Source organism: Pseudorca crassidens, chromosome X (assembly GCF_039906515.1).
Source record: "Pseudorca crassidens isolate mPseCra1 chromosome X, mPseCra1.hap1, whole genome shotgun sequence".
Lineage (NCBI taxonomy): Eukaryota > Metazoa > Chordata > Mammalia > Artiodactyla > Delphinidae > Pseudorca > Pseudorca crassidens.
In genome coordinates, this window is record NC_090317.1 from 15,570,749 (window position 1) to 15,584,300 (window position 13,552).

At 37.8% G+C, this 13,552-nt stretch overlaps 1 pseudogene; it reads right to left on the reverse strand.

The window, feature by feature from the left end:
* LOC137217195 (transmembrane 9 superfamily member 2-like) overlaps positions 1 to 13,552 on the reverse strand; it is a 102,393-nt pseudogene that overhangs the window by 58,691 nt on the left and 30,150 nt on the right.

Below are 13,552 nucleotides of genomic sequence, written 5' to 3' on the forward strand. Positions count from 1 at the left end.
TCCACAACAAGAGAAGCCACCGCAATAAGAAGCCTGCACACCACAACGAAGAGTAGCCCCCACTCACCGCCAACCAGAGAAAGCCCACACGGAGCAACGAAGACCCAACACAGCCAAATAAATAAATAAAATTTTTAAAATATATATGTGTTTAATAAAATTTAAAAATTAAAAGAAAAAGAATCCACCTGCCAATGCAGGGGACATGGGTTCGAGTCCTGGTCCGGGAAGATCCCACAGGCCATGGAGCAGCTGAGCCCATGTACCGCAAGTACTGAGCCCACGTGCCACAACTACTGAAGCCCACGCACCTAGAGCCCATGCTCCGCAACAAGAGAAGAAGCCACCGCAATGAGAAGCCCGAGCACCACAATAAAGAGTAGCCCCCGCTCGCCGCAACTAGAGAAAGCCCGCACACAGCAACGAAGACCCAATGCAGCCAAAAAATAAAATAAATAAAAAGGAGTGAAATAAGTGAGGGAAATTAAGAGGCACAAACTTCCAGTTGCAAAATAAATGAATCACGAGTATGAAATGTACAGGGTGAGTAACATAGTCAATGATTATGTAATACCTTTGTATGGTGACAGATGGTAACTAGACTTATCATGGTGATCATTTTAAAATGGATAGAAATATTGGATCACTATGTTGTGTAACAGGAACTAACATAGTGTTGTAGATCAATTATACTTCAAAAACAAACAAATAAACCCATAGAAAAAGAGATCAGATTTGTGGTTACCAGAGGCGGAGAATGGGGAGAGGGAGAATTACGTGAAGGCAGTCAAAAGGTACAAACTTGCAGTTATAAGATAAATAAGTACCAGGGATGTAATGTCCAACATGATCAATAGAATCGACACTGCTGTATGTTATATATGAAAGCTTTTAAAGAGAGTAAATCCCAAGAGTTGTCATCACAAGGAAAAAGCATTGTTTTTTTATTTCTTTAATTTTGCGTCTATATGAGATGATGGATGTTCACTAAACTTACTGTGGTCATCATTTCATGACATAAGTCAAATCATTACGCTGTACACCTTAAACTCATACAGTGCTGTGTATCTATTATATCTCAATAAAACTGGAAGAAAAATAAAATGTAAAAAAAAGGAGAGAAACTTTCAAATATGCACTATGAAGTTTGGCTTTTAAATACAAAGAGAGCCTAGAAAATCCGCAGTTGTTAAATCAAGTAGTTTTTGCACCAAACATTGCCACCTGCTGGAAATAACAGTCCACAACACATACTGCTCCTCCATAAGAAAATCAATCGTTTCAAAATCCTAAGGTACATTTGAGACAAAATGACAAATGCAAAAAGATAACTAAATGGTGGAACCCATTTTTTTAATACATTTAAAATTAATGAATTATTCTACATCCCAGAGTTTCAAAATCTTTTATAAGACATAGCAATTGTCATAAATGCATACAAGGTAAGCAGGTCTTTAATGCTATTTATAATGAAGTCACAAGAAGTAAATGTAGAAATATAGACGAGAATTCTTGATTCAGGACACAGCACATGATGGGTTTCACTCGGTAAAAATACAGGCAGGGAATCAAAGAATCAAGCTGGCGGGTAACTACAGCTTCTTTTAGTCTAGCTGTTTTCAACAGGGGAAGCAGCACCCTCTAGGGGGCATAATGAAAAGGTGTGAGGATGCTACTGGTATTTAGCAGCATAGTATTGAATAGAAGGCCAGACGTCCTGCCTGGCAGCAGGAGACCCACACAAAGAATTAAGAAGAACTTCTAAAAGCCCCATCCAACATTCATGTGAGTGAAAAACTGCTTATGATTATCTGCGCCTAGATTCTAACTTCATTTTACAGATAAAGTATTTTTACATAGTTTTAATATACATTGATTTTTCCCTCAGCAATGCAACTACCACGTAAATTGAGGGAAAATGGTACTATGTTTGGCTTGAAACTTCACCAAAATTGATCAACATTTCAGAAAATCATGGCATCCTTTAGAAAGATGTGATATTTGAGCCATCAATGTACAATATTCTCATAGCCATATGCATTCGTAGATGTCATGTTTACAATGATTATACACATAGGTGCATGCATCTGACAATGACTGAAATATATACTGAAACATACATTATTTTATTAAAAACTAATTTATCTTTACTTCTCCTTTATATTATAGTTAGGGTGCTATATTGATGCCTATTGAAACTATGTGTAAGTGAGGTTTAATTATCTAGTATCTATTAATATAATTTTACAATAGTAAAGGGAGAATGATAAAACATTTGTTATTAAAAGAGGACATCGGTCTGATAGGGTTGAGAACTACTGATCCAGCTCCATTCCCTCATTTCACTATGCAGAAACTGAAGTCCAGAAAGGAAAATGAACTTGCTCAAGGTCACAGTATGAGTTTGAAGCAAACCAGCACCAAAATTCTCTGATTCTCTATTCAGTTATTGGTCTATGGTGCCTGAAAATCAGGAATGCATTTTGCAAAAAAAAAAAAACCACAACTATATATGTGGCTAGGGTCCCAAGCTAGCCCACAACTAAAGCTTATATAACTCACATACGTAGATACATAGCTAAAATTAATGTGATTAGAGTTAAACCAAAAAATCTTTGGTTGGTGGTATAAAAACAGTTAAGTTTCTAAAGTAAAATACGGTGACTAGAAATACTTTAGCCATTCAAAATCTGGCCCAAACCTATCTTTCTAACCTTTCTACCAATACTATATAAACAATTAAAGTCTGGGGTACTAGACTGAATCTTTTTGGCCTTTATATACCCCAGGGCTTAACACCTGGCACGTGGAGTGCATTTACTGCCTGTTGCTGAATGAACAAACAAATGAAAAAAGTTTTGTTTCAATCAGACAAGTCTATTCACTGTTCCCCACATACACCATGTACATTCTTACCTGAAAAGCCCTTCCTCTAGCTCCTCTCCAGGTTCCTAAATGCCAGGTCTTTTAACTCAGTTTATAGGCCTTCCCAGAATGCCTTGCACACTTCTACCCCTTCTATCCAAATTATCCTCAGCATCCTTCAAGGACTAGCTAAAGGCCTCTCTCTTATAAAGTCTTCTTGGTCAATTCACCCACCATAACTCCTTCCCATTCTAAACTCACACGATGTATTAAAGAGACTGTGTTAGAAGCCTGGATTCTGTAGTCAAGCTAATCTAGACTTATAATCCTTTACATTTGTGACCTTGGGCAAGTAACTTTATCTCTATGAGTCTCAGTTCTATAGTCTATAAAATGGAGATTTAAAATAGTACCTGCCTTCAGAGGACTATTGTGAATAATAGTTAAACTAGGTACTTTATAAAAATTCCCATGCTAGGCACATAATAGGCCCTCAATAAATATTTGTTATATAAATGGATGAATAAAAGGTCCTCACTCAAATGTTAATCTTTATGGTCCCATCCTTCAATAACTTCTGAACAAAATTGTTATATAAACACCAAACTTTGTACCCACTTGGGAACATGTATTATTTTCTGAAAACATAAAGTACATAAGATGTTCAATTAAAAAGCAAAAAGACAAAACTTTTATAACTAAAAATTGCTATATTTGCCTCTGAACCTTTCTGTGGCCAGTAGCTGCCTGACCAGGGGCTCAGGCCAACAACTCGGCCGATGACCACAAGCTCTGCATCCTAACAGCAGTTTGCAGGTGGCTGCACTAAGGTGGGAGAGGCGGCGCAGGAGGATGGAGATCGCAACCCAGGTGGCTCAGGCGCCATTGCTGCTGTATGGCACTGACATCTGTAAGTCGTTTGACGTGTTCAGCTTCTCCAGCCAGGGCCCCCAGCCCCGCCCCATCCCTGTGTCAGGATCACACCTACCCCTCCCCTAGCCCGAGACTGTCTTTGTGGAAGGCTTCTGCAGTCTGCAGGAGGGTGAGAGACTGTAGTTCACCCAGCCAGGTGCCTGGGATCAATCCATGTCACAGGACCTGGTGGGATTTTCTGTATTGAGAGTGAGAAGCAACAGAAGGTGAAAAACAAGTAGAAGCACAGACCAAAGGGGACAGTCCCTGAAAATGTGGAGGTCTAGATCTTTGCCAAGATGGCAGCAGCTAGTCACACATGGCTATTCAGCACTTGAAATGTGGTCGGTCCTAAGTGAGATCAGCTCTAAGTGTAAAACACACACCAGATTTCAAAGACTTAGTTCAAGAAAGAAGAATGTAAGATATTTCTTTATCAAAAAAATGCTATACAGACACTATATACGGGCTTCCCTGGTGGCACAGTGGTTAAGAATCCGCTTGCCAGTGCAGGGGATATGGGTTCGAACTCTGCTCGGGGAAGATCCCACATGCAGTGGAGCAACTAAGCCCGTGTGCCACAACTACTGAGCCTGCGTTCTAGAGCCCGTGAGCCACAACGACTGAGCCCACGTGCCACAACTACTGAAGCCCGTGCACCTAGAGCCTGTGCTCCGCAACAAGAGAAGCCACCGCAGTGAGAAGCCCGCACACTGCAAAGAAGAGTAGCCCCCGCTTGCCGCAACTAGAGGAAAAAAACCCGCACCCAGCTGTCTGATTTCGAATTATCACTCTTAATTACATACACAAAAATTTTCATGGTAGTTCTCAGCACGTGGTAGTATTCTAAATGACTTTTATTCACATTTTGTGATTTTTCTATATTTTCTACAATGAACATGAATAACTACTATAATTTTTTTTTTACTTAAAACAACAGAAGTTTATTCTCTCACAGTTCTAGAAGCTAGAAGTCCAAAATCCAGGAGTTGGCAAGGGATGGTTCCTTCTGAAGGTTATTTTTTTTTTTTCTTTTTAATAGATAACTGACAAGGACCTACTGTATAGCACAGGGAACTATACTCACCATCATGCAGTAAGGGAAAAGAATCTATAAGGGAAAAGAATCTAAAAAAGAATATATATATATATATATATGTACATATGTATAACTGAATCACTGTGCTGTACACCTGAAACTTACACGATATTGTAAATCAACTATACTTCAATAAAAATTTTTCTAATTAAAAAAAATTAAAAATAAAAATTTCTAGTTCAATAGGATTTTGTAAGCTACTATAAGACACAACAACCATGTACACCTAGGGTACACAATGTGGAATCTGCAGCGGGATATACATGTTACTCCAGAATGGTACTCCATAGTCAAAGACGATTATAAAATGCTGAGCTAGACTCAGTCAAAGGTTTCTTTATTAGGAGACTTTTAAACATTAATGTGCTTTGTGAAGCTAAGAAAGGAGACAGTAGAAAGTAGCATTTTCCAAACTTATTTGACTAGTATTCTTGGGAATGCACTTTGAGAAATGTTGACGTGTACGATTATCACTGGGTAAAAAAAAAAAAAAAAAAAAAAAATTCAACCTAAACTCAAGACAGAAAATAAAGAAACAGCACCATCAGAGATATCCATCACCACTCTTCCTGGAGCCCTCCCCACAACTATAACAGCAACTTTCTGGTGTTCAGGTAAAGAATATTGTGGTTAAAAGAAATTAAAGAGAAAAAAAAAGAATATTGTGGCTTGGTGCGTTCTCACTGTGTAAGTGCACTCTGCATACATGAGCTACTCTTGTATAAAACATTAGTAAATCAGGTGCTCCTGTATCTGAGAGAAGGGATAGGAAACATTGTGTGTCTACTACGGGCTAGCTAAATATTTTATATGTTAGCTCACTTATCCCTGACAGCAGTCACGTGAGGTAACTATTTTAGCCCAATTTTACAGATCAGGAAATATAGGCTCAGTGTAACCTACCGAAGTTCACACAGCTAGGAAATGTCAAAACCAGGATTCAAACCTTGGGTGTGTCTGGTTCTTTCCACTGTACCACGTCTGGAAGCCAAGAGCCTTCTAAGCACCCTAAATGAGTTTCAATGGGAAAGGAAAAGCTCCTCTTCTGGAATACCTCCCAGGATTAAGGAAACTTAAAGAACAAGGAGTTGAGACCTAACCTCAAATAAGGCAATTCCCCAAAACCCCCATTTGGTATAGCTGCATCTGAACTTGCACTTCAGCTCTTTTGACTGCCACAGTTACTTCCTGACAGGCAGGTAGACCACTAACACCATACCATGCAGGCTCCTGGCATGAATCTAAACTTCAATTTAGATGTGCCTTCCCTTGGCTTTTACTGTAAACATAAGCGTTCCTACACTTAAATTTTTTTATTTTGTTATTTTTTCTTCCAGTTTAATTGAGATATAATTGACATACATCACTGTGTAAGTTTAAGGTGTACAGCATAATGATTTGACTTACATACATCATGAAATGACGACCACAATAGGTTTAGTGAATATCCATCATCTCATATACTATAGATACAAAATTAAAGAAAAAAAAATATATGTTTTCCTTGTGATCAGAACTCTTAGGATCTACTCCCAACAACTTTCATATATAACGTACAGTGTTAATTATATTTATCATGGTGTACATTACATCCCTAGTACCTTTTGACCATCGTCATGTGATTCCCCCCTCCCCCCATCCCCTGCCTCTGGTCACCACAAATCTGATCTCTTTTTCTATGAGTTTGTTTGTTTGTTTGTTTTTGAAGTATAATTGACCTACAACTCTATGTTAGTTCTTGTTACACAACATAGTGATTCAATATTTCTATACATTTCAAAATGATCACCACCATAAGTCTAGTTACCATCCTATACTTAAAATTTTAATAGCCAACTGATAAGTGATAAAAATGTATAAGGGTTTCAGCTCTTCAATCAACTTCTGATAATAGCTTAGACTTAGAATACTCTTCTCAATCACTGGGGAAAGGTTATTTTAATTTCTTCAGGGTGTATTTCATTCCTTTCCCCAGATTACACTTCTGTGTTTCATCCAGAGGTTAGAAGACTGGACTATACTTATTGGACTAGTAAATTGCCTGTTTTCACCAATTGTACTTTGGGTAAACTGCAGGATGTAGGATCAAGTAAGCCTGACCTCTAGCTGGATGATTCAAAGTACACACACACACATTTCTAACATAAACGTTTCTCATTTTCTTTACAGCAACTCTGTAGGCAGAAAATATAATAGACCTTTAATATAGAAAGCCAGAATGGAATAGTGGAAAAACTATGAGTTTGGGGCCAAACAGACCTGAGTTTGAATATCACTTCCACCTCCTGCTAGCTACGATCCAGAGAAAATTACTTCAGCTCACTGGGCTTCAGGATCCTCATTTATAAAATGGAGATAACATTTTATAGGTGATACATAGGGACAAAAGCAAGGCATCCCCAAACTGGAATTGCTTTCAGAATGAGATTAGGAAGAATCGTGTTATAATGGCTGTCAGACCATCTATAGAAATGACACGGACCAAGCACAATTTGTAAGTGTTCAAAGAGATTTGAGACCTAATCCCAAATAAGGTGATTAGGGTTTTGTCTCAGGAAATCAAATCTAAAGCCATAAGAAATAAGCCTTATATAAAATCAAGTATAATGAAAGCTGAATCAAAAATATGATGCATAACCTTTAAAAACTATGAAGAGAAATACATATACCTACATAGTCATAAAAAGGTTTCCCTATGAAAGGAAAGCTCCAAAGTTCATCTTCTGGAGAAGCACCTCTAATACTGTCCAAGGCTAAGAGTACCTGACCCATGAATATGAACCAGGTATCTGGTCCATGGGCAAGCATAGCACAAGTGCACCTGAATATCATCTTCTAATACTCTCTTATTTTTGCTCTGGGGTCCTATACTCACCAAGAAACTTTCTATTTATTCTATTCTATTTATATTTGCTTTCTCACATATCTTTATTATAAGCAGATGGGCTAACCAGCTGACATGAATGGTGTGGTCCACTAGACATTTATATTCCTTCGCATAAATTACAAAATTGGTGTTCTGGTTTATATATTGGATCCTTAGGAGTGTGCCTAGTGTGAATCTACCTCCCTTTGTTATACTCACAGAATTAAAATTCTGAAGCAAGATTTTTAAAACTGACAAAAACCTAGTATTGCTGAGTGTGTGAGGAAACAGCAGATCTTCAGGCCTAGCAACTTTTCTGCAAAAGAATTTGGTAAGGTATTATCAAAATGTGCACACCCTGTTACCTAAATAATCCTACTTCTAGGAATTTTAGTCTAGGAGATAGTCAGATAAATAAAAAAGTAAGGATGGGCTTCCCTGGTGGCGCAGTGGTTGAGAGTCCACCTGCCGATGCAGGCGACAGGGGTTCATGCCCCGGTCTGGGAGGATCCCATGTGCCGCGGAGTGGCTGGGCCCGTGAGCCATGGCCGCTGGGCCTGCGCGTCCAGAGCCTGTGCTCCACGGCGGGAGGGGCCGCAGCGGTGAGAGGCCCGCGTACCGCAAAAAAAAAACAAAAACAAAAACAAAACAAAACAAAAAAAAGTAAGGATGCTCATTAAAGCATTGTTTATACTAATTAAAAATTAGACATTTGGGTTGTTTTTATCAATATGGCACTAAATAAGTCAATTACAGCCTGTATGTTAAATATACTATGTAGTCAATAAAAAGAAGCCTGTGACTCTGTATTTATTGACCTGGAAAGATGTCCATGACATACACATTAAGTGGAAATAGCACATGTAATATCCCATTTGTACAAACATGTACACATTTTAGCACCACATGCAGTGTTTTCCTTATATATTCTACAGAAAATTATATCCCCATGAGTTCTTGCCATGGTCTATGAAATGCTGCATATTACAATCATCTTTTGAAACTTCACAATGCTTTTTAACATACTGGATACTCATAAAGCCATTGTTTTAACTTTGTTTAACCTAGCATTATCCAAAGTAACCTCACCATAGATCCCTTTTGCACATAACACCTTTTAAAATACCAAGCTAAAATAAATAAAATATGGAAGAACTAGTTTACAGAAAACTCTTCGAAGAGCTGATACATTGTTCACCAGAATGTTAACAGTCAATCTATCTACCTATCTATCTATTTACCAAAAATACATACCATCTTTATAAACATAGCTATTTAAAAAAGGAAAAATTCCAGATGTACAAATAATAATGAATGTTATATGTTGAGGACCTACTCTGTGTCATGCTAAGGGCTTTATATATTCTGAAAATGAGGATGAAATGACATGAGAAGAACTCAAGCCTCAGAGATCACATGACTTGCCTATGCTCATGCAGCTTAGTAAGTGGCCAAGCCCCAATTTGAACTGTAGGTCAGTCCAAATGTCCAATATGTCGTCCCTTTTCACTACAATAGATTGTGTCTCTTCCACAAGATATTCTTCCTTGAAGGTCTCACTGCACCCCTCTGGTTACCCATGTACCTCATTCAAACCTCAGTATGAAGTATGAGAAAGTAAAGTACTGGGCAAGGTACCTGAAATGTAGTAGATTGAATACAGCAATTCCTGTAATTATTGTCTTTTGAATAGTTTTAACATAAAGAACTTACCTACTTTCTTGGGCTCCTAAGCTGTGTTACACAACTTTAAATTGACGCAAATTAAGGTTTTAATACTAATGAAATATATGATATTTATATACTTGATTTGGGAAAAAAATAAGATGATGGCATGGAATACTTACTTCAAATTTCACAGAGTAAGTGTAGGTTACATTCAACTTATCTGTATATTCTCCAGGAATTTCCATAGGGGGTCCATCACAAGTTAGGTGGTTTTCATCTGAATGTTTATAGCTAATAAAAGAGAGGGGAAAAAGGAAGGGAAAGGAATTTTTATACCAAACTGACATTGTAAATTTCTGATTCATGGCTCTTCAGGCACGTTAACAATAGAAGGCTGAAAAAAGAATAGGCCTTTCATTATATTCTGCATTTAAAACTCTTTACGATTTAAAATATTTTTGTTTCTAAATGTCCCTAACACACAAATAAGACTCAGTATACTGCCCAAAACACAATACTTAAGAACCTTCTCTTTGCCTGTGGATAGATTTTTTTTAAATCCTTCTATTAGCAAATGGCTTTATTTTTCATCTTTTATTGCGTCCCCCTTTCTATATACTAAAACAGAAAACTATCTTGTAACCTTAGCTATCGAGTTAGAAAATCAAATAGATGATGCAGAAATCATATTTATAAGCACCCAGAGATTTGAGGGCCTACTGTGTGTAAAATGCCATGCTTAATGATGAAAGGTACTGAGTATATAATCTGTGTGAAACTTTTGTGTTTGAAAAAGAGAATGATTACTAAAACCAGAAGATGGAAAACAAAAACTAGAGAAGTTTGAAACTAGACAGGACTGGTGAAGCCAGCAAATGCCTGGTCAGAAATAGAGACTCTTCTGTCACTTGAAAAGTAAAAGAGGAATAAAGCGTGATAGAAAATCACAAGGAGAAACCATGATGCTTCCATTTTGAATTATTTACTCAACATACAGTTTACCCCTTGGCTTCTGTCTAAAGAATAATATGTAACCCTTATGGGATTGTTATCTGTACGTGTATATGCACAATAAAACCACTCGCTCACGATTGCAAAGGTTATTGCTGTGTGTCTCTTTTTATTCATTCCTGTAACCCTACTGTCTGGTACATAATGTGCCCTTATATTATACGTGTTTGTAGGATGAATGCATTCTACTTAAAGCGAAAATACAATTTAAAACAGCTATGAATTAGAGAAATAATAATTGTTAATGCTACAGATCAAAACTTAACATTAAAGAGAAAAATTAAATTACTGCATGATAATGCGTATCAAGGTTCACTGTTTAAGTATGGGTCCTGAACCCAGTACAGGAAAGTTCTGCATTTCATATGAGAGATTATGCAGCAAAAATTGTGCTAAGATCTCTAATCAAGGTAGAAGCCCTATTTTTAACCACTGGCCTTATATATCGGTTGTATGAGGCCTTACAAGCCATTTTCAGAACTTTGACTTTTACTCTAAGACGGGAAGTCACTGGAAGGCTCTGAGCAGAGGATTCACACGAGTTGAAATTTAAAAAGGAATGCTCTGAATGCTGTACTGGGAACAGACTGTGAGAAGACAAGTCTGGCAGCAAGGAGACCAACTAGGTTTTTGCAACAATCCATGTGAGATATAACCATGTCTTGGACCAGCTGATAGTGGTGAAGGTGATGAGAAGTGGTGGATTCTGAAAATATTTTAAAAATAGAGCCACATGGGGAATTCACTGGCTGTCCAGTGGTTAAGACACAGGGCTTTCACTGCTGTGGACTCGGGTTCGATCCCTGGTCAGGGAACTAGGATCCTGCAAGCCGCGTGATGCAGCCAAAAAAAAAATTCAAGCCCATGATCTGCCAAAGGGTTGGACTAGACATAGGGTATAAGTGAAGAATGATAAAGAGGAATCAAGGGCGATGCCTGAGCAACTAGAAGGATGTAGTTGCCATTTACTAAGATGCAGAAGACAACAGGAGAAGCAGATTTGAAGGGAAGATTAGAAGTTCTTTTGGAAACATGTTAAGTTGGAAATGCCTACTAGACATCCAAGTGGACGGGTCAAGTAAACAGCCAGATATACAAGTCTAGAGACCTAAGCATCATTGAGGTATCTGATGTGATGAGACAGGGTAAGATCGCCAAGGTGTGAGTATAAATAAAGAAGAGGCAAAGCTCAAAGACTGAGTCCTGGGGCCCTCCGACATTAAGAGGTTGGAGAAATGAGGGAATTCCCTGGCTGTCCAGCGGTTAGGACTCCATGCCCTCACTGCCAAGGGCCCAGGTTCAGTCGGGGAACTAAAATCCCACAAGCTGTGTGGTGAGGCCAAAAATGAAAAAAAAATAGGTTGGAGAAATGAAAAGACTGATGAGCAACCAGTAAAACAGGAGAAAACCATGAAAGTGGTTACCCAAGAGCCAAATGCGGCGGGTGTTTTAAGGAAAAAGAGATGATCAGTTATAGCAACCATCAGGGAAGTTAACAAAGTACAGAACCTGAAAGAAAACACAAGACTCTAGACCCAGAAAACCATTAGGCCTAACTCACGTCTATGACCACGTCTATTGCCTAATTCTGAAAAAGATGAATTTTAACACAGTCATTCTCAGGGGGCTCAAATAAATGAGCTTTACTGTGATTAAACTTTTATTGCATGCATACATAAGCTATTACTATGGGCAGTATAGAATAAATGCAGCTCTGGAAAGTGATTTTCTTGGCTTTTTTACTCTATCCGAGCCTGAGAATATGAGATGTGATTATAAGCATTAAATGTGATTTTCATATAGCTGATGAGATTAGCTTCCTGTATCATACTTTGTATGTTTACTACCTTTCTACCCAAATGACTTTCAACATGAGTAGCCATCCTGAGTCAGACCTCACAGCCCATCAACCTAAAATTCTGTTCCCAGATATCAGAAGTGACAGACACAAAGAAACATGGGCGGTTGCTCTTGGTTAGTATTCCCTGGCCTCTCTTAGTAGCTCTATTTACCCCGTTATTCATAAATATGTCCTGATCCTTTTAATCCTTCTTTTATTTCCTGTCTGCAACACCTTATGAAATAAATCTTCAAAAATTTTTAACGTAGCCACTAATTTAAAAAGAATATCTTTTTACTAAGATAAATCAGAGTTGGAAAGTACCAGTGTTCTTCATCTTTTGGGGTCTGTTTATCTAATGAAATGTACGGACGCCTTTGCCCAAAAACATACACATCAATAAAAACTGGGAACAGATACAGATAGTTTATAAACATGTAAAACAATGCTAAATATCACTCATAATAAACAAATAAAAATTAAAAATATTAAAAAAATAAAATAAAATAAAAATTGGGTTTGATGCATCCGTATCTATATTAAAAACTCCTAATTCAGCCTCTCCTATTGCAGATGAGGAAATTTAAACCTATGAGAGATCAAGTTAACCTACCCATGGTCAAAAGCTTGGCACAGTACATTCTCTAACTATTCTTTCCCTTTGGCCATCAGCTGTGACAGATGGAACAACCTTGGCTAAAGTAAAATAGGCCAGTAGGCTTAAAAACAATGAAGTCTGATTCATCTCGATGAACTTAGGGTTGACTTCCAAAATGGAACCAGCAGAGATGAGACAAAAAACCAAATTTCCAAATTCCTTGTTCTGTGTTCAGAAAACCATACCACACTTACCTCCTTTAATATACTTCACATAAGTTTCAAAGGATCACTTTTCCCATCCTAATATTTCAGGTTTTATAATATTTTGCCCATATGGGTCATGATTTGATACACTGTATGATATATTCCCCCTCTATCTCTTTTAATTGAAGAGTACTATTCTTATCCTACAGTTTCAAAGAATCTTAAAGTTGGAACATTAAAGGTCACCTGTCCAGTCTCTTACCCAATACAGAATTGCCCTTTACAATTCATTAAGCACTCACTTACTAGGGACCAGACACTCACTTACTAGGGACCAGACATTAAGCACTCACTTACTAGGGACCAGACACTATGTTGGCTGCCTAATTATGAAATCTCAAAGAGCTGGGTCATCTAGGCTCTTCCTACAAACGTGTAGGTATTAACTACTCACTAATTCTTGAGGTTGCTTATTCAAATGTTAGAG